Here is a 25,488-nt window from a genome sequence, read left to right on the forward strand (position 1 = left end):
TTCTTATGACCTCTATAAAAGCTCAGAGATAATGATCATTATTTCCTTGGGATGTCATGGTTTGAAGCCATGGGAATAATCATTTGACTTCTAGTTATCTTTTCCTAGGAAATTTGTTTTCTTTCTCCTAAGCTTGGAAATTTATTTTTAAGGCACTTGTATGATTGATTGATTGATTTAGAATGAGACAGACTCCTTTTTGTTGGTTCACGCCCCAAGTGGCCACAATAAGCCCAGTTGAAAGGCAGATTGAGGTCTCCCATGTGAGTAGCAGGAACCAAATCAGTTAAGCCCTTACATCTGCCTTCTAGGTCTTAATGGAAAGATGGAATTAGAAGCCAGAGCCAAGTATTGAAACCAGGCACTCTAATGTGAGATGTGGATTATTTTTTTTAAGATTTATTTTTATTTATTTGAAAGACAGAGCTACAGAGAGAGAGAGAAAGAGAGAAAGAGAGAGAGAGAGAGAGAGAGAGAGAGAGAGAGAGAGAGAGAGAGAGAGAGAGATCTTCCATCCTCTGGTTCACTCCCCAAATGGCCACAACAGCCAGAGCTGAGCTAATCTGGAGTCATGAGCCAGGAGCCAGGAGCTTCTTCTGGGTCTCCCACTTGGGTGCAGGGGCCCAAGGATCTGGGCCAACTTCCACTGCTCTCCCAGGCCATAACAGAGAGCTGGCTTGGAAGAAGAGCAGCTGAGACTAGAACTGGCGCCCATATGGGCTGCCAATGCTACAGACAAGGGCTTTAACCTGCTGTGCCACCGCACCAGCTCCTGAGATGTGGATGTCTTAAATGGCATCTTAACAACTAGGACAAACACTCACTCCAACACTATATATTTTAATTAGTATTTCTGTGTTTGCTCTTTGGCCAGATATATTCAATCCACATATTTAAAAATTTAAATAATTATTTAATGTTTTCTATGTGTGAGTACTGTATTATGTATCTCTAAACTGTAGCTGTTATATATTTCTCTGTTTTATTTGCTTATATTTTCTCTCCAAGAATATTTTCTGTAACTACTACTGCCACCATGATACAGTTTGTCTAAGAAAAAGTCATAGATATTCTAAACCTTTTCGCCCTATCCGATTCACTCAATCACTACTTCTCATCAAACACTTAATATGTAAGATACAAATACATCTTCCTTATCACAAAACCTTCCCAGAAGCTTACTTAATTCAAGTCCTCCCATCTCTTGGTCCCATTCCTGTAAACTAATAATTCTCAAGACACTAGAGTGATAAATTTCTAAATGGGCCTCACCTACTTTCTTTATTTTTTATCTTACGTATCTCTGTGATTGACACCCCTCAGTATACATCAGTAATAACTTTTTAAAAAGATATTTATTTGAAAGCCAGAGTTACAGAGAGAGAAAGAGGGACAGAGAGAGAGAGAATCTTCCATCTGTTGGTTCACTCCCCACATGGCCGCAGCATCAAGAGATGAGCCTGAGCACTAGCCCCTTGGGTATAATATTCAGCTGCTCTGTCCCAAGGACCATACAAAGGATCCATGTCATTCTCAGTGTAAGCTCAGATTCCCCTGCAGTGTCTCTCACCGGGTAGCCTGGGCCGCCTGAGCTTGTGGCATCTCCCACCAAGACTACTCAAATCTCAGCCACACAGTGAGTTCTCCCACACAACCTCAGTTTTTTTTCACAATTCCAGTTCATAAGCTCCACACATTCACTAGGTCTTAGTCTCCTGTTATTACTCCCCACCAGTCAGGTTTCTCTGCTTGGCTGATTGCCAATTACAGCCCCAAGCTGGTGCAGCTGTTAGTTATGTCCAAAATGGCGCCTGCTTGATCAGCTCATAGGCTTTTCTAAGGTGATTGGAGAGAGAGAATTGTGTCCATACCATCCCTTTTATTTTTTCTCTCCTCTAGTTAGACTGGTGTACTTCCCCCACAGGGCTTCTCCAGGCTCTTCCTGAAGCTTTTCTGCCAGTGTCTCGGGTTACTGCACTTTCCTCTCACCTCTCTTTCCAGTGCTGGTGTGGAGAAGATTCTCAGCAATTGTGGTCCCGAGTCATGGGCGCCTGTGCCTTCCACGTAGATCCACCATGTCCTTCTAATTCCGGAAGAGTTTCCTCTGCCGTTTTTTCCCTAACTCTTTCCTGAGACTACACTATCTCCACTTTTATTAAACTATCTTTTCCTGGACTATCAGTGAGCTCCCTCCCTATTCCGCCATCTTGGAACCTCCATCCAAATAAATCTTTCTTAAAAAAAGATTTTATAAAGGAAGTGTTTTGACAAAATGTTAAGTTTCAAAAATTTTAAAAATGCATATGTGGTGTAATCAAATCAAAATATTTGCAAGGTATAAATCACAGGAGAAAATTATTGAGGGCGGGGCTGGCGCTGTGGCACAGCCAGTTAACACCCTGGCTTGAAGCACCAGCATCCCATAGGGGCACTGATTTGAGACCCAGCTGCTCCACTTCCTACCCAGCTCTCTGCTATGGCCTGGGAAAGCAGTAGAAGATGGCCCAAGTCCTTGGGCCTCTGCACCCATGTGAGAGACCCAGAGGAGGCTCCTGGATCCTGGCTTCAGATCGGTACAGCTCTGGCCATTTAGGCCAATTGGGGAGTGAACCATCGGATGGAAGACCTCTCTCTCTGCCTCTCCTTCTCTCTCTGGGTAACTCTGACTTTCAAATAAATAAATAAAATCTTTAAAAAAAATTATTGAAGGGCAAGTGATTAGTCACAAATTTCATCTAATTTTTTTTTGCTTATAAAACAAATCTACTTTATACTAGAAGATAATATATCTAATTTATATTTTAAGCTTTCTTGAAAACATTTAGTAGTTTCCTACTACTTACATTATCCCTTGCAAAAATTTCCCTAATATTCCAAGAACTTAAAGTACTAATGTTTTGGACAGAAGTTGCCATGCTACCTTAGGTGGGTAACTGCAATGAAGACAATCTTATCAGATCCTGTAGAATACCCTTCATACTATGATTCCTATATGCAAGTCCACTCTCACTTTTTACCATTATTCAATATAAACTTTATAACGAACTATCCATATTGGACATATTCCTATCTTCTTTGTGTAGTTTTTTTGTCTTTCTTCCTCCATCTTACATCTGATGACCTTGTTCAACTGTCAGAACATGATTTAACTGCACTCCTGTTGTGAAATTTCTGTGAAAATCCCAAGTAGAGAGTATGGATCCAAATACTCAAAAGTTGCATGGAACAAGGTTCTATTTGTTCATCTGGCTGCTGTTGTTATAGTTGCTCTTCTCTTCAACCCATTATGTGATATTGTTTAATGTATGCCATGCCTAACACATAGTATTTCCATCATGTTAAATTGAAAATTATCTCAGAAATTGAAGATCAGATGAAAGAAAAAATGCAAAGAGAGAGATAGAAGGAAAGTATAATGTTGGATTAGCCAAAGAAAAAAGAAAAAAAAAAACTATCCAACAGATTTGTGATTATGATCTGCCAAATTGTCTTCACTATGCTAAGATGTCCAACCTGTATGTCATGCATGTCTTATGCAAATCTACATTTTTTCCACTGAGCTCATTTAACCACACTTACTTTCTTATATTTTTGTTCATCAAGTATAGGTACACTGTCTTAATCTTGCCATATTTTATATGCTTGGCATTTGATATATACCATACATATATTATTTCCCACATATTCATATATGATTATCATGTGGTACTAATACATTGTGATGTCTTCCCCAAAAAGCAAGATCATATATGGCCCTTCCTTTTAATCTCAGTCACAAGTTGGCATAATATAGAATTCTACATGAATACTCATAAAAAATTCAATTGACTGATTATCCTAGTTGGAAACATATTTTAAGATGTTCACAGCAGTAACTCTCACTGTTTAAGATGATTATAATCATAATAATAACTTTCATTTGTATAATGCTTTCTATTTTCCAAAGCCTTTTGTATGCATTATTTAATCCAATCTCATAACAATACTGAATGTGCAATAATCAACACATTTAGTGAGATAAGTTAATTATATATACTTTTTACAAACAAGATTAAAATAAGCTAATATTATACAAAAATAATGAATGCATTTTCCTTTTATTTTACCAAGGGTGGGCATTAATCCAAATCATTTATATTGACTTTGATCAAACTACATCTGTTTATAAAACTGCTTTGATCTCTTATAAAGAAGATTGTCCTGGTGTTATTAGAATGATCAGAAGAATGTAGAAATAGTCTTTCTTTTCAGATTTTGAATTGGATAGCTTTGATAAAGCCATAATATTTATGAACTGTGAATATTACCATTCAAATTTAATTTACAAATGGGTTTAAATGTTTTTGTTTTTCCAGCTTCTTCTTTCCAACTCATTTGTAATATTCCTTACTCTGCTCCAAGCCTGAAACAACTCTGTGTTCACTCATGTTAAAGTGTAAAACTGCCTTTCAATCTGAAGATCACTAAGATGGACCGTTTCTGTGAGAATAATTAATATCTGGAGACCTAATTTTGTTCTTTTTGTTCTAATACTCAACAAAGATGCTCATTTATCAATGTATGTCTCCCATGTGTCACACTGCTCTCTGAAAGTAGGTCACAGGGAGAACAGTATTGACTTTTAAGGTCCAGCGTTCAAAGATGCTGTTTCAGTGAAGTTGCCTGTTCCCAAAGCAATCGCATCTGAAAGGTCATCGTGGGGACAACCACAACCAGCTAAAAATGATGAGAGAAGTTCAGAACATGTTTCAAAGTAATGGAAAAACTCCTTCAACTGAATAATGTACTATTATGAAACCTGGCGCATATATTTCTATATGCATAGTAACCTTCTTCAAATGGACCCACTGATGTGGGCAATGAATATATTAATTTTCAACCCATGTTCTTGTATCCTGTGGAGACTAGTATTATGTGCATATAGGAATAGAATTTAACAGTGAGGGCATAAACACAACTCCACTTGTGAGTGCGGGCCATTCCACACTGAGAAATACCCATCACGAGCAGGCCGAAGTGTTACCCGGAAGAGAGAAAAAACCAAAAACGGTACCTGTAAGCAAGGAGAGGAGAGGCCCGGCGGAGAGTGGAAGGAGCGGGAGAGGTCCGTCAGACACTGAGCCATGGCGGAAAAGAACAGTCTGTCTGAGTGCGTGCCATGGTAGAAAGACGGCTCTTTCCAGAGAAATGAGGGGCACCCCAATAGGCTATACAACCGAGGTGGGTCTGAGCATGCGCCCTGGCCCTGCACGGACGGGTGCATCCTGGGAAGGTGGCTGTATCAAGTCGCCAGTTAAAGAGATAGCATCATGGCAAGGCTCTTTCTTGAGGTTACCCGTACTCACATCGGAGTGTATACTAGTCTTTGCCTTTCAATAAATCCTGCTTTTCTGTTTACCTCTACCTACATTTCCCAGTTTTATTCTTGTCTCTCCCCTTCTCTGTTTCTCTCAGGAAGATGAATAATAAACAAAAAGTAGTATCATTTTGAAGAGTTACAAGAGTTCCAGCCCACTTGTACCTTTTTGTTTTTTAAGATTTATTTACTTGAAAGGCAGAGTTACAGAGAGGCAGAGACTGAGAGAGGGAGGTCTTCTACCCGCTGGTTCACTCCCCAGATGGCTGCAATGGTCAGAGCTGGGCCAATCTGAAGCCACGAGCTTCCTCCTGGTCTTCCACGCGGGTGCAGGAGCCCAAGGGCTTGGGCCATCTTCTACTACTTTCCTAGGCCATAGCAGAGAGCTGGATCAAAAGTGGAGCAGCCAGGACTCAGACCAGCTCACAGGATGCCGGGACTGCAGGCAGCAGCTTTACCAGCTACGCCACCGTGCTGTCCCCTATACTTTTGTTTTTAAAGGTTTATTTATTTCCTTATTTGAAAGGCAGAGTTACAGCGAAAAAGCGGGAGAGACAGATTTTCTGTCCTCTGGTTCTTTCCACAAATGGCCGCAATGACCAGAGCTGGCCAGGTATAATCCAGGAGATTCATCAAGGTCTCCCATGTGGCTGGTGGGTCCAAAACACTTTGTCCATTTTCTGCTGCTTTTCTAAGGTCATTAGCAGGGAACTGGTTGGGAAGTGGAGCAGATGGGAATTGAACTGGCACCTCTAGGGAATGCTGGCATTGCAGGCAGTGGCATAACCTATACCACAAGATCAGCCTCTCACCTAAATTTTAATTAGTTCCATCATATTGCAATCTGCTTAAAATAACAGTACAATTGATTTAATTATGACTCCTAATAAAATTTGAATTTAGCGACATGTTTCAGTCCCCATTGTGCTATACGGCAAGATCTATTAATGAAGACTGTGTCTAAATAGAAATGTGTTGCAACCAGGCGTAGTTTTGAGATAGCAATTTTAAATTACAGGCAAAAGAAATTCCGAGAGACATGAAGGAAACAAGGGAATGACGGGATGTGGGGAGAGAATTGGAATGCCTGATGTATATATACCTTATCAAAATATCAATCAAAGCAATATATTTCATGAAGTTTTCTGGGTATATACTAAGATTTCATAATATCACCAGTTGGCTTCTTTTTAAGAGGTCTCTCCTAGGATCTATTCTTTTTCATTATAAATTTCATTTACTTCAAAAACCTTGGCCACCAATGACAAACTGCTATTCACAAAACTATGGGGCTGATGCTGTGGCATAAGTGAATAAAGCTGCCACCTGGAACGCCAGAGTCTCATACTGGCACTGGTTCAAGTTCTAGCTGCTCTGCTTCTGATCCAGCTCCTGGCTAACGTTCCTGGGAAAGCAGCAGAAGATGGCCCAAGTCCTTGGGCCTCTGCACCCATGCGGGAGACTCAGAAGAAGTTCCTGGCTCCTGGTTTCAGCATGGTACCAGCCCTAGGTGTTGTGGCCATTTGGAGGGTGACCAGAGGGTGGAAAATAGATCTCTCTCTCTCTCTCTTACTCTGACATTCAAATAAGTAAAATAAACTTTTTTTAAAAAATGCTGCATGTACTATCTCCTTGCAAGCACAAAGTACATATTTCATGTTTTTTCCCCAGTAAAAGAAAAAAAAAAAAACTCACTTTTTTCAATCTAAGTCTAAACTGTTGCTTTCTAATTTGTTTCTACAACAATTATTGTGTGAATGTCATACATCTCACTTCAGGGGTATAGAGAGAAGAAAAAGTTAGGACCTTAACATGAGTTATAAGAAGGAATAGACAAATACATAAATAAGAACAATTCTACTTGACAAATGCTAGGGCAGAAGAAATTCTTGCACATATCAGAAGAAGCACTGCAAAGGCTTAAAGCTTTTATGTAATAACAGTCTTTTAGGCCTTAAAGGACGGAACAATTTTTGGCTGCTAAATTTTGGCCATTGTATTTCTTAGGACTTTAACTTTCACAATAACTAAATTCACGACCAAGACTGTGTTCTATGCCAGGTTCAGTTAATCAACACTATCAGCATTAGATCAGCTCTCTAAATTCTACCCATCTAATGTTCTTTAGAAATAATGTTCTAGGCCACTGGAAAGAATTGTGGAGAAACTAAACTTTTGGAACTCTGTCTCATATCCATGGGCTCAGAAGTCACTTTCTGCTACCTGATTTCAAATTGTCTATGTACACTATATGAGCAGTGACAGTAACTTTATATTCCAGGGATCTGGTCTATGGTTTCATTCAGAAATTAGAGACTGAATTTACTTTTGAATATATTGAAGGAAATGAGGATATTATTACACAGATTAGGGATCTTTAATTTTTTGTCTTTTGCTCATGTACCTCTAAAGATATTTTAAAGCTATGTATACTCCCATAAAATATTTAAAATTTTAATCACATGCTGAAATAATTGTGAAGATATTTCAGTTGAATTGTAAATATTGACAGTTAAAAATAAAATAACTTTATTTACACAGAGCCAATGTAATCCAAGTATCTTAACTTAATATCAGTAATTTTGTTAAAAATAAAAAGGCTCTATTTTAGCAATGAAAAATTAAATAACTAGATATCCTTTCTTATTTCCTGGAAATTATACTTCCACTGCACTTTTTTTAGACAATTTTCACCCAATATTACATATTTCATATTTGAACGACTTTTGTTGACCATCTGTCTTATATGTCAGCAATAAATCATATAAATTTTTGAGGTTTCTATTTGTATAGGCTCTAAGTTAAAACTTTCAAAACCGATGTATAACTGTAATAAATGCTAATTTCAGATTAAACAAAAGAACAAAAAGTTATATTTGGAAGTTACTTATAAGTATCATTAAAACTACTTTATGTTTTATTGAGACAATTGCAACTTGTATTTTTAAATAGATTATATAAATATGAGACTGTGGAGTAATAAAACAGAATTTAACATAAAGTATATTCCTCTACTTCATTTTTATTGACATACACATGCATAAAACATGATCATATTAATAAATAATAAAAAATGGAAAGGATTGTTAGTTTTTTCTTCTTTTTAATAATAGTAACATTAACCCACTACGCCCCAAAGCCAATGCTGAAAGGTATTTTCTTAATCATTGGAAAACATACTCAAAAAAGCATTAGCATAATTTAACAAATGACAATTACTCTGGTTAGTTGATACTATTCTTCCTTCCTTCCCTCCATTCTTCCTTCTTTCTTTCTTTCCATCCTCCTTTCTTTTCCTTACTTCACTGTCCACTCTGCCTGTCAAAAATAAAAAAAAAGTCTTAATTTTCTAATTCAAGTAAATGAATTAATACTATTTACAGAGGCGTTGGCACTGTGGTGTAGCAGGTAAAGCTGCCTCCTGCAATGCCAGCATCCCAAATGGGCACAAGTTCGAGACTCAGCTGCTACACTTCCAATCCAGCTCTCTGCTATGGCCTGGGAAAACAGCAGAGGATCCCAAGCCTTTGGGCCCCTGCACCTGCCTGGGGAACCTGGAAAAAGCTCCAAGCTCCTGGCTTTGGATTGGCACAGCTCTGGCTGTTGCGGCCAACTGGGGAGTAAACCAGCGGAAGGAAACTCTCTCTCTCTCTCTCTCTGCCTCTCCTTCTCCCTCTAACTCTTTCAAATAAATAAATAAATCTTCAAAAACATTATTTATGGAAATATAAACAATTTATATATACATAAAGGGTGGAATTCATCTTGTGGCAAAGATTGCTAAAATTAGCTGAATCAAGATTGAAAGCAGGGACTGATGCACTGGATTAAGTCGTCAATTTCATTGCCAGCAGTTCTTATCAAAGAACAGATTCAGGTCCTGGCTGCTCCGCTTCCCATCCAGCTTCCTGCTTTCATGCCTGTGGAACAGCAGAGGTTGGCCCAAAGTAATTAGGTCCCTGACACATACATAGGAGACCAGGATGGGATTCCTGACTCCTGGCTCCTGATTTCAGCCTGACTCAACTCTTTCTGTTGTGGACATTTAGCAAGTAAACCAGTAGATGCAAGATTTGTCTCTTGCTCTGTGTGTTTGACTTGCCTTTCAAATAAATAAATATTTTTAAAAAGGTTAAAAGAACAGATATCCAATATAATTAATGTTTACTTTTCAAACTAAGTTTAAAAAAAACAAACAGGCCATAATTCTGTTTCTGAAAGTTTAATTTGTTGTACAAAAATAAGATGTCTAGATAAATTTCTGAAGTGAAGAGTATGATAACAGGCATCGTGTTCATTGGGTAAATGTCAGTGCACAACTGTATTGACCTCTGGTATTTAGCTTTTGCAAGTAATTAAATAAGAATCACATTTTAAAAAATTGAGAAATACCTCCATTTCTTCTCCATTTCATTTGTGAAATATCATAAATTACTGTCCTTATGTATTTAATAATAAAAGAAATATATTACTACTAAAATAATATATACACTGAGTTTGGAGCTAGATGCACTTTTAATATGTGTTTATATGAGGTAGGAAAATGTTAAGCATTTTATAAGATGAAACAATAGTAGTTTGTTGGAAGAGTTAAGTACTTCATGATGTGATTTGATTAAATAGTTTAAGTAGCTTATAAAAATGCATTCACTTAATCTAGATGGAATGTTACAAAATGCCTGGGATTTTTCACAAATACAACTTGATATATTTGATAGTCTATGAAAAATATTCCAAATTTATTTAAAATGGTCAATATCATACCCTGCATGATTTCCTCTGTTAAAACATTATAAAAAACAACATCCTATTGCTAAACATTAAAAATAAATTATTTTTCTGTTTAAAGCCATTAACTCACTTTCTAATCATATTTTTTAATCAATGTTGTTTTTGCTCTTTTCTCATCAAGCATTCCCTCAAGAGTAAACTATTGAAGAATGAAAGTTATGTAGTATTTAAATAAAAATTGTCACAACTCTTCACATTCACACTATATAAATATTCAATTTTAGTATATCTCAACAAATGACAAACTACTTCATTTCTTAGCAATGAATTATATAAAAGATACTAAAGTTTAAAAGCACTAATACAGATTTATAAAAACTTGAATTGTCATTTAAGAACTTTTTCTACAAAATATATTGTTTGAATTGTCTCATGGTTAGGATTTGCAATTTTTTGCCTGCAGAGGAGAGATTATCAGCAAGATTTACCATGGGAAATCCTATTTTTTTCACATATTCCTAAGACTACTGTTAAGAAAGGGTAGGAAAAGGGAGCTTACCAGGAAAGTAAGGAAACAGAATACACTCTACTTAGGTAGGAAAGCAAATGTATGAAAGTTGAGGGGACGGAAAGTATTCCCCTATTCTGATTCGAAAGTTTGATCCTAGCCAGGGGTCGTTATGCACATGTAGGGAGTGAACCAGATGATGGAAACTCTCCCTCAAATACATAATTTTAAAATAAAAACACATATACGTTTATATAAAAAATGGAGGTTGGGAGTTTATCTAAAATGGATTCTGCTCAACAATATCAAGGTCCCATGTTCCCTGTTCATCCTTCTGCAGTAATTGGTTTTTGGTCTAAGGCTTACTTCCCCTGTTATTCAAAGATGGCTGTATATTTCCAGTCGTCACATGCAGGCTGAAATTAACACTCAGATACAGTAAGAATCTTTCTTCCCATACATCTTTTTCAAAAACGGAGAAAATATTTTCAGGAAGTCTCGATTAGACCAGTTTCCATTGCTTAATGGACAGAATATAATCTCATGCACATTTCTAAGGGGATAAAGGAGAAGAAACTGAGTTATTGGGCTTGAAATTTATGTATTTAAATACCAGAGTAACATGGCCACTTACCAGTTAGAAAACAACATTACTAATCAGAAGGAACAATGATAATCAATTAACTTGTATGTGTCTACTGTGTGTGTCTATCTATATAGCATCAGGAGTTACTTTCATTGATTTAAATTAAATGTTCTAAAAGTATAGTCCCTAAACCAGCAGAATCAGCATCATTTAGGAACTAGTTAAAAATAGAAGTTTGCATGCCCCACCTCAGACAAAATAAATTAGAAAACACTGAAAGAAAAGAAACACTGAGCACCGGAACCAGAAATCTGTTTTTTAGCAAGTCCCCCATGTAACTGCAATGCATGCTAAAATTTAAAATGTAGGTAATTAGACAAACTTTATCCTTTATTTCTAACCCAGAGCACACAGTCACCAAATAAATTTGTTAACTAAGTATTTTTCAGAGGTAGGTATTACAAAACTGGTATTTTAATTTTTTTGTAAATTCTTACTAATGTGAAAGGCAGAAAAACTGAAAGAGAGATAGAGATAGAGACAGAAGGAGAGAGAGAGAAAGAGAGACCCCCTGCTTCATCTCCAAATGCTCAAAACAGGCAGGGTTGAGCCAGGCCAACAGGAGCCTAAATCTCGACCCTGGACGTCCATGTCGATGGCCAGCATTCAAGCACTGCTGTCTCCCAAGATATGCATTATCAGGAAGCTAGAATTAGGATTAGGGAACAGGTTCAAACCCAGTGCTCCAACATTGGATTCAGGCATCCTACTAAGCCAAACTCCTACCCAAAAACTGGTATTCTATTATGAATGACGAAATGAAGCAGATATTAGATAGGAATACATCAGTCATTATTTCATATATATCATTTTTATATTATTAAAGAATCAAGGAAGAAGAATTCCAGATTGTGGTCAGATAATGCACAAATTAAAATAGAAAATCTGTATTGATTATTTACATGGGCTTAAAAATTCTTGTAGAGAAAATAATCACATATAGACATGATTCCTTTTGACTATGGTACACTGGAATATGCTTCAAAATATTCCAGACAGAAGTGATTAATAAATTACATAATTTTACCAATAATTATTGAGCACTCATTTATGCATGACTCTACATATGTACTAATTATATTGCATTTTTCTTCAACCAGCTTCAAATACATCTTCAGTGTACATGAAGTGGGTAGCAATCTTATGGTAGGAAATCTATGAAGTCCAGGTTAGTTGTTCCCTAGGACTTAAGGCTGTTTCTTTGAGAATAGTCTTTGTCTCATTCTTATGGAATGAAACAGTTTTGATGGTCTTGGTAGAGAATGCTTTCTTATTGTGCACATATACAGATAACAAGTAATATTTTACTGATCTATAATCCCTTCAGTGGTTTCTGTCACCTTTTATGAACTCCCAGGAAGGAATCACTTGTGATAATGTTTCTATGGTTAAAAAAATTTTTCAGAAGTTCAGATTTGCACTTCATTGACACTTTCCCTACAGAGATAGGAGGATCACAGTGATTTTCTTTAAAAGAGATGTAAGTTAAAGAAAAAAGGCAAACTTTAAAGCTTTCAGAACATCAAACAGAATAATCAGATATTTTATAAAATATATATCTTGATATGTCAGCCAGTATGTGTTTTCAACAGGAGAGAAAAAAGTTGTAAAAATCCTCAAACAACAATAATTTGCATGCAAACAAACATAAAGGTTAAATTTGGACTCATTTTAATTCTACTGAAATATTTAAACTAGCTTTATAATATTGCTTCTTTTTTCCAGCCCTTCTGACAAATAGACTTTACAGGAAAAGTGAGACATTTGGAAGCTGATGAATCATTATGAATTCATGAGGTATGAATATGCAGTGAAATTTGCAACTAAAAGAATTAATAACTTGCAATTTTGCAATTATTTATTATGTTTCTTGTACTCAGCAGGTAACAGAGCTTTGAACATTTTGAGTTTGTCATATATCATAGAACTTACTAGACTAAAATGAAAATTTCTGAATATAGGGCATAAAAAGCATATTTACTTACACATTTCCCTCTCATATAGTATTTCTTAAAGATTTATTTATTTGAAAATCAGAGTTACACAGAGAGAGGAGGAAAGGCAGAGAGAGAAAGAGGTTTTCCATCCACTGGTGTACTCCCCAACTGGCCACAATGGCTGGAGTTGCCAATCTGAATCCAGGAGCCAGGAGCTTCTGGATCTTCCATGCGGGTGCAGGAGCCCAAGAACTTCCACTGCTCTCCCAGGCCATAGGAGAGAGCTGAACTGGAAGTGGAGCAGCCGGGACTCAAACCGGTGCCCATATGGGATTTAGCACTGCAGGCTGCGGCTTTACCATCTATGCCACAGTGCCGGCCCCCTCATGTAGCATTATTATCATGCTCAATTTTAAGTGCTAAATGTTTTGGTGCAATTTTATATTGTGTGCCATATTATCTAATATTAAAAAGTAAGAGTCTTTCTGAAGATTTAAGTGGGACATCTGAAAGATATACAATTATTTCATTTGCAAAAACATTAAATAATCAGATTTGTGAGGTTAACAGTGACTCTACTGTCTTCAACCACTTCAGAGATTGAACTTGGCTGGGCCAAGTATTCAGACTCCTACTTGCAGAGTATGAATACATAGAGAATAAAGAATGCATTATTGTGTTGTATAGTGCTGAAAAAATTAAACAATATGGTATTACATTTGAAAAGACACTTCGTGATTCACTTGCCCATTTTGAAGATTTTAAAATAACTCAGTTCTGGGGTGATGAAACAAATTATAGTATGTTTCACTTCATCTTGGCATTACTTCTGGGAGTGAAAGGGATTTAACTGAGAGCCACTACCATTAAAAAAGTCCCTTACCCATAGTATTGTAGGCATGGAAAGCCAAGATACCATGGAAAAGAAAAAAAAAAAAAAAAGAAGAAGAAGACCTAAATGAAAGATCTCTGGGAGTGAGATCCCAGTGGAAAGAACAGGGCCATCAAAGAAGGAGGTACCTTTCTCTGAAGGGAGGAGAGAACTTCCACTTTGACTATGACCCTATTGGAATAAGATCAAAGTCAGCGAACTCTAAAGGCTTCCATAGCCTTGGCAACTCATGACTAGAGCCTAGGGAGATTACTGATGCCATGAACAGGAGTGTCAAATTGTTAAGTCAGCAACAGAAGTCACTGTGTACTTACATCCCATGTGGGATCTGTCCTTAATGTGTTGGCTAATGTGCAGTGATGCTATAACTAGTACTGAAACAGTATTTTTACACTTTGTGTTTCTGCGTGAGTACAAACTGATGAGATCTTTACTAATTATATACTGAATCGATCTTCTGTATATAAAGATAATTGGAAATGAAAAAAAAAAAAAAACCTTGGTGTTAAATTAGAAATGGCATAGAAAATTAATTAACTTTTTAAAAAAAATATTATGTAGGATCTCTGCCTTTAATGTGCTATACACTCTTATTTAATGCTATAACTAGTACTCCAACAGTATTTTTTTTTCACTTTGTGTTGCTATATGGGGGCAAACTGTTGAAATCGTTACCTAATATATACTAAACTGATCTTCTGTATATAAAGAGAATTGAAAATGAATCATGATGTGATTGGAAGGGGAGAGGGAGCAGGAAAGGGGAGGGTTGTGGGTGGGAGGGAAGTTTTGGGAGGGGGAAGCCATTGTAACCCATAAGCTGTACTTTGGAAATTTATATTCATTAAATAAAAGTTTAATTAAAAAAAAAAAGTCCCTTACCCCAGGTGGGCACTTGCCAGAGTCTTCAGCCACTTAACTGTTGCCCTCATCCTGCATCAGAATGCCTGGTTACAATTCCTGGTTTTAGCTCTCTAATCAAGCTTCCTGCTTATGCAGATTCTCAGAGACAGCAGGTGATGACTCAGGTAATTGGACTCTCCTAGCCATGGGGAGGCCTGGACTGAGTTCCCAGCTCAAGCTCCTGCCTTCAGCTCCAGTCCAGCCCTAGACATTGCAAACATTTAGGGAGTGAACCAGCTCTTGGTAGAACTCTCTCTCTCTCAAATTCTTAATTTCTTTAAGAAGTTATCTTTATATCTTTGGAAATCTTTTCATTATATCAAACATTAAACTCTATTATTCAGCTTAATTATTTTACTTTGATTAAAATCAATACTAAGTACTAAAATATTTTGTTACAGAATCATCTTAAGTTTCAGACCTAAAAACATCTCAATAGTTTACCAACAATTTGGAGCCTGGGACTAGAGCACAGATTCTAACAGGGAAGAATTTTCTAAGTATTTACCCATGGCGACTCATTGTCTATAGAAGTAAATGCAACCCCAAGCTTCAGAGAGTCTCCTACCTACCCTAGAGTCTCTCATCTGCACCTTCCTGCTGACCCTGTGTTACCATCATATACAACACAATAGTGACCAATGCTCTCAAGCCATTCAGTACTCCTCTAGTTTAACAGACCCTCTTCCTGTAATTATTCTGCTCATTGTAGAAAATTATTCCCCATCTTTGAAGGCTTGCAATATATTCTTAACCTGCTGTTTTCATCAGGTTCCTCCAGAGAGACAGAATTGATGAAGTATCTACAGAGAAGAGAAAGATGTAAGATGGCATTTACTAGGGGAATTAGCTGATTATGAAGGCTCAGAAGTTCCAGGACAGGCTATCTGAAATTGGAGACACAAGGACAGCAGAGTGGTCTAGCCTAAGCCTTAAGCCTTCAGGATCAAGCAAGCTGATGGGATAGCTCTGAGACCAAAGACCAGGAGTCCCTGGGGGTCACTGATATGAATCCTCGAGTCCCAATGCTGGGGAAACTAGAGTTCTCACATTGAATGGCAGGAGAAGAAAGATGTTCTGAGTCCAGAAAAGAGGGCACACAAGAGTTCACCCTCCCTCCACTTTGTTTTGAGCTCACAACTGATTAAATGTTGCCCACTTGCACTAAGGCCAAATCAGCCCCACTCCTACCAGCCACTCACCTAATGATCAACTCTAGACACATCTTCACAGACATACCTGGGGCAGTCCAATCATTCTAGTTAAATGCCAGACTACTTGAGTTTCCTGGGACAATGTCAGTGCTTTCTGAACTGAAAATAATTAGTGCAATGATTGAGGAAAATAAACAATGTTTTATTAACCACCTTACTATTTCTTAATTTAGTAAAAATTATACCAAAAGTCAACCAGCACACCCACCTACAAAAAAGCTTTCCTTTGGCTAGCACTGTTTCTAATTTTTATTTTATTTTATTTATTTATTTGAGAGGTAGAGTTACAGAGAGAGAGAAAGGGACAGAGACAAGTCTTCCATCCACTGGTTCACTCCCCAAATGGCCACAATGCTGGAGCTGGGCCGATCTGAAGCCAGGAGCCAGAAGTTTCTTCTGGGTCTCCCACATGGGTGCAGGGGTCCAAGGACCTGGGCCATCCTCCACTGCTTTTGCAGGCCATAGCAAAGAGCTGGATCAGAAGAGAAGCTGCTGGGAAAGGAACTGGTGGAATGCTGGTGCTACAGGTAGAGGCTTAGCCCACTAGATCACAGCATCTGCCCCTCTAATACTTATTTTATAGAATTAGTGTGTATGTGTCTCTGTGTTTGTGTGTGTGTGTCTGTCTACATGTCTCTGAGTGTGTGTGTGTGTGTGTGTGTGTGAAATCCTCAAGCCACAGGGCTATATCCTTCATCTGTTTCTCCTAAAAACAATCACTGTATTATGTACATATGGTATCAAATACAAGTTTGTTGAATCAGTTAATATTAGATAAATATTAGATAAAAACTTAGGGAGACTTTTGTATTTTCATCAAGCAAATCAGACTCAAGCTCTTTTTCAGAAAGCTTCCATCCCCATTATCTTTATTATAAAAATGAAGAAACTAGAACATTCCTTTTTTTTCCTACTTGGAGAATGGCACAATGACTCTTCTGTGTGTGAAACATTGAAGGACAAGTGCTTGGGCCTCTGACAACTATGTGGGAGATCCAGATAGCTTTTCAGGCTCTGGCTTTGGCCTGGAGCAGCTCAAACCATTGCAGCCATTTAGGGAGTGAACCAGTAGATGGAAGATCTGTTTGTCCTTCACTCTGCCTTCCAAGTAAATAAAACAACATTATGAAAAAATATTGAGAGCAAAGCATTAGGTGCAGCCACTTGGGACACCCACATCCCATACTGCAGTGTCTGAGTTTCAGTCCTGGCTCCATGCTAAATTTGGTTTCTTACTAATGTGCACCCTTGAAGGAAGCAGGTTATATATCAAGCTGTCAGGTCCCTGCCTCCCTCGTAGGAGACCCAAACAGTACCTGGCTCCCAGCTTTGGGCTAGGAAATGATTATATATTATTAGTCACTAAATTCTTATCCCGCACTCGTCACTGCATTTTCTCCTCTTTTTCTCACTGAGGTCATGGGCATGACTCTTAAGAATTTTGCTTAAATAGCCGGCGCCGCGGCTCAACAGGCTAATCCTCCGCCTTGCGGCGCCAGCACACCGGGTACTAGTCCCGGTAGGGGCACCGATCCTGTCCCGGTTGACCCTCTTCCAGGCCAGCTCTCTGCTGTGGCCAGGGAGTGCAGTGGAGGATGGCCCAAGTGCTTGGGCCCTGCACCCCATGGGAGACCAGGAGAAGCACCTGGCTCCTGCCATCAGAACAGCGCGGTGCGCCGGCCGCAGCGCACCTACCGCGGCGGCCATTGGAGGGTGAACCAACGGCAAAGGGAAGACCTTTCTCTCTGTCTCTCTCTCTACTGTCCACTCTGCCTGTCCAAAAAAAAAAAAAAAAAAAAAAAAGAATTTTGCTTAAATACTGAGCCATTGTTAAATATGAAGACAATGTACCTTGTGAAAATTTATATATTCTCCACTACCTCATTGCCACATGAAAACTGTCTTACTTTGTTAAAAGATGGTTGAATTAAAGTCCATTTCTCCTGAGTCTGTATTATATTCTTTTGTAATCACTCATGAAAACTTATTCTTTTCCTTTGTGTATAATTTCAGTCTTCTATGAAAAAGCTTGCAATTTTTTTTATCCTTAGAGTTTGAGAATTTTGCCAGGGTATACCTAGGTTGTGTTTCAACAATCCTGCCTAGAATTTAGTTAACAATTTTAATCTGCAGGCTAAAATTTTTTTCACACTAGGGAAATTTTTTTTGTTTATTTGTTTAATTGTTGTCTCTCTTCCATCTGTTCCTTTATATGCTTCTTAAACCTCTATTATGCAGATGCTATGCCTTCTGTATCTGTTCCCTATGCCTCTTTTCTTCCATTTCATGATTTTAATCTCTTTATATTTTTGCTGTGTTTTGGGATATTCTACTAGATTTCCCAGACAACTAAGTCAAATATCAACAGCAATAATCCTTCTATTTTATACATTCTTTGAATGTTTTGGTTGAAAATTATGTTATTTTACTTTCAGCATGTTATTTTTTGTGCTGTGTTAACTCTCCAGTGATGACATATAGATATAGATTTTGATATAGACAGATGATAATATAAATATATAAATACATAAACCTGGAAGTATATATATTTATATATAATGTGTAACTTTCCATGGCATTATATATGCTGTTAAAATATCTCTCTAATGTTTGTTGTATATTTTACTAATTCTTTATAACAAATTTAACTAAAATCACTGAGTTTTGAGGCTTTTGTAAGTGTTTTGCTGTTTTAAATATTACTGCAGTAGTACCCCTGGTTTTGTGTCATCTTACGTGTTACTATATAGGCAATGGATGAGATTATAGGTAACTTTATTCTTGGTTTCACTGTCTACTTTTTTAAAATCATTCTACAATAAATTCATATAACTTTTGTAGCAGAAGTCTTATTCTTGAAGCTAATTTTAAAACTTAAAGAAAACAACTCTCTTTATAGTACAAATTTAGCTCTTTCAATATTTATATATTTCTCAATTTATTTTCTGACAATGTATGGTTCCTCTTTGATTACTTTCCTCTGTCATTTTACATATGTATACAATGTCTTTAGAATGGAAATTTGTTTCCAACAGTGGACTATTTCATTTATTTACATAGATCTCACAATATTAAAACAGTGCTTTAAAAATGTAGATGAGCAAAAAACAACAAATTAGCAGATAAAAGTCATTGATTTACATATTGTGATAAATTGCCAAGCAAACTTTTGTCATTCAGCAAAGATAAAATTCAACACTTAGACACTTCTAGCAGAATGGACCAGAAAAGTACATTCAACTAGCCATTCATTTTCTCCATTCTTCATTTACTTACTAATCATTCAAATATCTATTCAGTACTGTTTTCCACACCCTTAACTTGTAGCTTGATAAAATTCCCTGTTTTTGTAATGACATCCTTTCTCTCAACTCTACCCACTAGTTTGGTCTTAGCCAGTGATGCCCATGTCTCATTCTTACTCAATCCATGTAGTCATTAGGAAATCTCTCACATGTATTGTTGAAATAACCATCAACCTTTGAATGCATATGCAGATTTAACTATTTGGTTTATAAAAGAAGAGAACTCCTTAATCTGTTACCTACGATGCTTGGCATATATGAATTCAGAAAAAAAATTACTGTTTATTTATTTCTACTTTTAGCAACTGTAAATAGATTAGTGCTTTGGGGGAATACTAACTATAAAATCAGAAGTGAGGTTTTGATGAAGCACTTTCATCTCAGAGTTAGAGGCTCTGATCAATTTAGATAAGTGAACAACACAGAAAGGAACCTAAGTCTTGTCATCCATTGTGAGCTCAACCATGTTCCTGTGTGCTGGCACTCTGAACAAGTAACATAGGGCTGTGAATAGCCTCCAGCATTATAACAGTGATCACAACTAATGAGAAGCAAATGCTGCCATCAGATTATGGGCAACAAAGTCATACAAGCAAATATATTTTAAAACTCAAACTGTTTCATCTTTGCAAGAATCATGCTTTGCGCTCCAGTTTATATACAGTACTTTCTGAAGGCTCAATTAAGCCTACAGACAAAATGTACTCTAGGGCTATTAAGGCATCAGTTTTAAACATTTGATTTTTGCAATCTCCCTAATTTCTTAAAATTGAAGGCATGAAAAGTTTACAAATGCATTACCAGGCAACAGATAGAAAGTAGCTCTAAAAAAGGCTGCACTGCAAGGGTACTGATCTTTATTTTCACCTTTGCAGAATCAATAGTGTAAAGGGAAATTATATGTTGGATCCCTTAGGCAGATCTCATTTGTACCGGATGCATTATGAAAATGACCGAAACTCCCATATATAAACACAAAATAATTCTATGAGAAAGACTATAAATTTTCTTACTGTAGAATGTTAATCATGTAGCTAGTTTGAGTTGGTCTGAATCAGATTCACAGAAATCTACTAATTCTGTGTAGTGTGATGCTGGAAATGACTTGTAATTATGTCTCACTACAGAATAAGTGAAATTTTCTAGGATGAGTCAATCTGGGTTATCTCTCTGATTAGTTCAATATCCCATATTCCTCCAGTGGGTTCCCTGTTGAAAATGCACATGAATTATATCAGGGTATTTCTCTAATTGAAAATAATTTCCAGACTCTGGGTTTGTAGTTGCTTGGAATTCAGACATTAAATTATATTATAACTTCAATTATACATAATAAAGTTCCTTGCTTTCAGATCACTCAAGGGGTCTACTGTCTTTCAATTTAAGAACTGTCTCCTTGTATAGCACCTTTGTCCTCAGATGTATCTCTCCCAACTGTGTCTCTGTGAGCCAGTGCTGAATTACCTACATATTTCCCTCCTACCTATAGAAGAGCAAAAAATTCTTTAGCCCTTTGTTTAGTAATTTAGATGGAGAAGTATAATGAAGCCGATGTTATGGCCCTACAAATATGAATGTAACTCTATCAAAATATTCCATTTTTATTTTAGAGTATATTTTTGTCTTCCTTTTTATATTAATGTCCGCATGTCTATGTAAATGTTCTTTGGTTTTTCAAGAGCAGGAGCCTACTCAGGTGAGCATTAATATAAACAGGAAATGTAAGATACAACTAAATCTGTAGCTCATGGAATTCAGGGGTAGGTAATGAGATCATCAACATTTCTTCTGTGGTCCCTCTATAAAGATATCGCCATTCATTTTATCCTCTGCTTGTTCTTACCCTCCCTCACTCTTTAGGTCCACAAAATCTTTTATATGTAATTCATTCTATTATCTTCAATTCCACTCTCACTGCCTGAGATCTTTCCCTGCCTTTCTTTGGTAAGGGGAAAATGTCTCCTAACTGCTTTATAGTTTTCAAGTCTTAGTTCAGGAAAAAAAAAAAAAGCCAAAATTAACTAGTATCTCTGAATCTCAATTTGAAATTCTTGCTGTATCCAGGTGTCTAAATCAATTGCAAATAGCCATATCCAGGGAAAATGAAGTCACTCACAATAATCACAAGGACCCCCACTGGGAACTTGGCAGACAATCTGAAAGGTCTCTATTGCACCATCTAAAAGAAAACAAAAATATAAACACTACTGGGACTTGGAGGAGAAAAAAAAAAAAGAAAAAAAAATTATTTTTCTAGAACAGTGACTACCAAAAAAGTATACTCATGAAAGTCAGTTTTCAGATCTTGGATTTATACAAACAGGGGCAAACTTTCTTCACCAAGCAATGTATTGAAATAGAGGACTACTATACAAGATTGGTTATCTTACAGTTCCCAATCAGACATAGGTGGAAAGATAGTGCAGGGAAAGTAGACAATGCTTTATTTCTTTAAAGTAGATTATACTCTAGATGACATGTAGTGAAATACATGTTTCACATATCAAGAAAAACATAACAATTCATTTATTGAAAAAAAAATTATTTTATTTTATTTATTTGAAATGTTTTGGAGTGGTGGAGAGACAGAGAGAGAGCTGTCTTAGATACTCTTGTTCATTCCCCAAATGGCCACAATGTCCAGGGTTAGGCCAGGCCAAAGCCAGGAGCCAGGAGCTTGATCCCAGTTTCCCATGTGGGTGCAGGGGCCCAAGCACTTGGCCCATCCTTTGCTGTCGTCCCAGGCACATTACCAGGGAGCTGGATTGGAAGTCGTGTAGCTGGGTCTTAACACTCTGGTGCCCAGATGGGACGCTGACACTGCAGGCAGTGGCTTAACCTGCTGTGCCACACTGCTGGCCCCATAACAATCCATTTAAAATCAACTGTTAGGTTACATGATGTGCATCATTAGGGCAAAAAAGAAAAAAGCACTAATGGGGGCCAGCGCTGTGGCGCAGTGGGTTAACACCCTGGCCTGAAGCACCAGCATCCCATATGGATGCCGGTTCTAGTCCCAGCTGCTCCTCTTCCCATCCAGTTCTGTGCTATTGCCTGGGAAAGCAGGAGAGGATGGCCCAAGTCCGTCCTTGCACCCGCATGGGAGACATGGAAGAGGCTCCTAGCTCCCGGCTCCAGGTTGGCGCAGCTCCAGCCGTTGCGGCCATCTGGGGATTGAACCATCTCTCTGTAATTCTGTCTTTCAAACAAATAAAATAAATTTAAAAAAAAAGAAAATGATACCAGAGACATTAAAAAAAAAAAACCACTAATGTAGGTTGACAGTGAAAACTAAGATTCTTGTGGAAGGCTAGACTTTATTTGGGCATTTTAAGTGTAACATTGTCAGTGCAAGAAGGGAAGATGGATGGAAATATGAGTTGATTGGAGAACGACTAAAAGATATAGTAATTAGAAGTAATTATCAAAGAAAATGTTGGCCGGAGCTGTGGCTTAACAGGCTAATCCTCCGCCTTGAGGCGCCGGCACACCGGGTTCTAGTCCCGGCTGGGGCGCCGGATTCTATCGCGGTTGCCCCTCTTCCCGGCCAGCACTCTGCTATGGCCCGGGAAGGCAGTGGAGGATGGCCCAGGTTCTTGGGCCCTGCACCCGCATGGGAGACCAGGAGAAGCACCTGGCTCCTGGCTTCGGATTAGCACGATGAGCCGGCCGCAGCGGCCATTGGAGAGTGAACCAACGGTCTCTCTCTCTCACTATCCACTCTGCCTGTCAAGAAAAAAAAAGAAAAAGAAAGTGTTGATGAGATAAGCCAGTTTTAGAAATAATATACTGATCAAAGAAGCCCTTGTTTAGTTTTATTTTCCTCCAAGACAATCAGCAAAAAATCATTTTTCTTATCAGATTAATGTCACAACTGGTTTTACATCAATTATTTTTATAAAATTATGATTACTGCATTTATTTTGTTTATTTGAAAGGCAGAGAGATAGAAAGGAAGAGAAAGAGAGAGATCTCTTACATAATGATTTACTCCCCAAATTCGCCAACAGTCTTGGCCAGGCCAGGCCAAAGTCATTAGCCAGGAATGCAGTCCAGGTCTCCTGCATTGCTCAACTATCTGAGCCATCACCTGCTGCCTCCCAAAATACACAGTAGCAGAAGCTGGATGGGACTCAGTCAGAAACCAAATCCAGGCTCCCTGGTACGAGATGTGAGTGCCTCAAGCAGCAACTTCACTGCTGCACCTAACACCACCCCTACTTCAGCCGCTGCCAACAGAGGTCTGAAAAGGAATACGTGCTATAATAATTCCTGGAAGAAAAAAGAAACATTGGAACAGGTTTAACTTGATTATAATCCAAGAAAATTATAGATAAAATTAATTTATTAATAGAGAGTTGTGAACAATTAAGAAAGAATAGAGTTTCTAAGGAAGAAGCAATGTTAACCACTTGTTTAATAATATTACTGGCTAGGACAACAAGAAAAGCACCATAATATTATGTACCTTGACCACAGAGAAAGATTTGAGAGTGGTACAGCATCATTTAGAGGACTGTATCATTCTTAGTGGCAAACAACCAAGTCTAATCCTAGGGTTTTTTTAAATATATAAAAAGAATATAAAGACTATTCTTTTTTTTTCTATTGGAGGAGATAAGCCAATTTTATTTCCTATCGATTTGTATTATACAAAAATCTAGAAATAATACATTTTGCAGAAAGAATGATAAATGATAATGCAAAGCAATAACTAAAATTTACTATTCTTTTCCATCATACTAGCATAATTAGGCTATTCTTTAATAAAAAATATGGTTAAAAGAAAACCAAGTTTTCTAAAAGGCTAGGTCCTATACCATAATTACTAGGAGAGTTGGAGAGTCAAGTCTGAAGTTCAGGTGCCAGATGTCTAGCAGAAAGCGAAAGCACAGGTATATCCTGGGCGATATTCCAGCAGCAGTGTTCCCACCCTTGTTCACACTATGGGATCTTCAGTATTCTATTTTAAAATTAATTTTCATTTTATCTGAAAAGAGTAGGGAGAGATAGAGACAGAGATGGACAGAGATCTTTCAACTACTGGTTCACCTTAAAATGCACACAACAGCCTGAGCTAGACCAGGCAGAAGCTAGGAGTCTGCAACTCAGTCCAGGTCTCTAGTACGGGTAGCAGTATGGGTAGTAATTTAAGCCATTACCTGCTGCCTCCCAGATTGCATATCCATAGGAAGTTAGCATCAGAAGCACAGCTAGGACTCAAACCCAGACTCTCTGATGTGAGAGGCAGCTGTCTAAAGTGGCATCTTAACCACACCAAAGGCCTGCCTGGTTCTCAGCATTTTAGTTGGGCATTGCAGCACTGTCGAGGGACTAAAAATAATTTGAACTTCAAGATGAGAGCATTCAGGCTTTCAACCTGCTCTGTAGTTAGTAATCTAAGCAAATTTTGGCTTCCATAACTGTACAACATGAATAAAATGCCCAAGTAAGAGTACATCAAGTAAACATTGGAAAAAAGGAAAATTCTTCAATGGTCTTTGTTGAAATGTCACATGACTTTCACTTATCTCATTTGTTCTTATTAATAACTACATGTGGGAGAATTAAAAATAAACAAAATAGCTATTTCAACCCCTCATTGGGTTCTTTATATACATTATTTCCAGCTCCCCAATAAGCTTAAAGAGTGATACCTTTCTTCTCATTTTGAAAAGGAGAAAACACATTAACAGCAATTTTGACATGTGTAGAGAAAACAGTGAGGAAACAAATGAATTTTATTTCAAACCTGTGTTACCTCAAAATAAAAGTGTGTGAGACCAGTGCTGTGGTGCGGCTAGTAAAGCTGCCACCTCTGGAGCTGACATCTCATATGGGTGCTGGTTCTAGTCCTGGCTGCTCCTCTTCCAATCCAGCTCTTTGCTACAGCCTGGGAAAGCAGTAGAAGATGGCCCAAGTCCTAGGGCCATTGTATTTGCATGGGAGACCCGGAAGAAGTTCCTGGCTCCTGGCATCAGATCAGCTCCAACTGG

Source organism: Lepus europaeus, chromosome 1 (genome assembly GCF_033115175.1).
Source record: "Lepus europaeus isolate LE1 chromosome 1, mLepTim1.pri, whole genome shotgun sequence".
Lineage (NCBI taxonomy): Eukaryota > Metazoa > Chordata > Mammalia > Lagomorpha > Leporidae > Lepus > Lepus europaeus.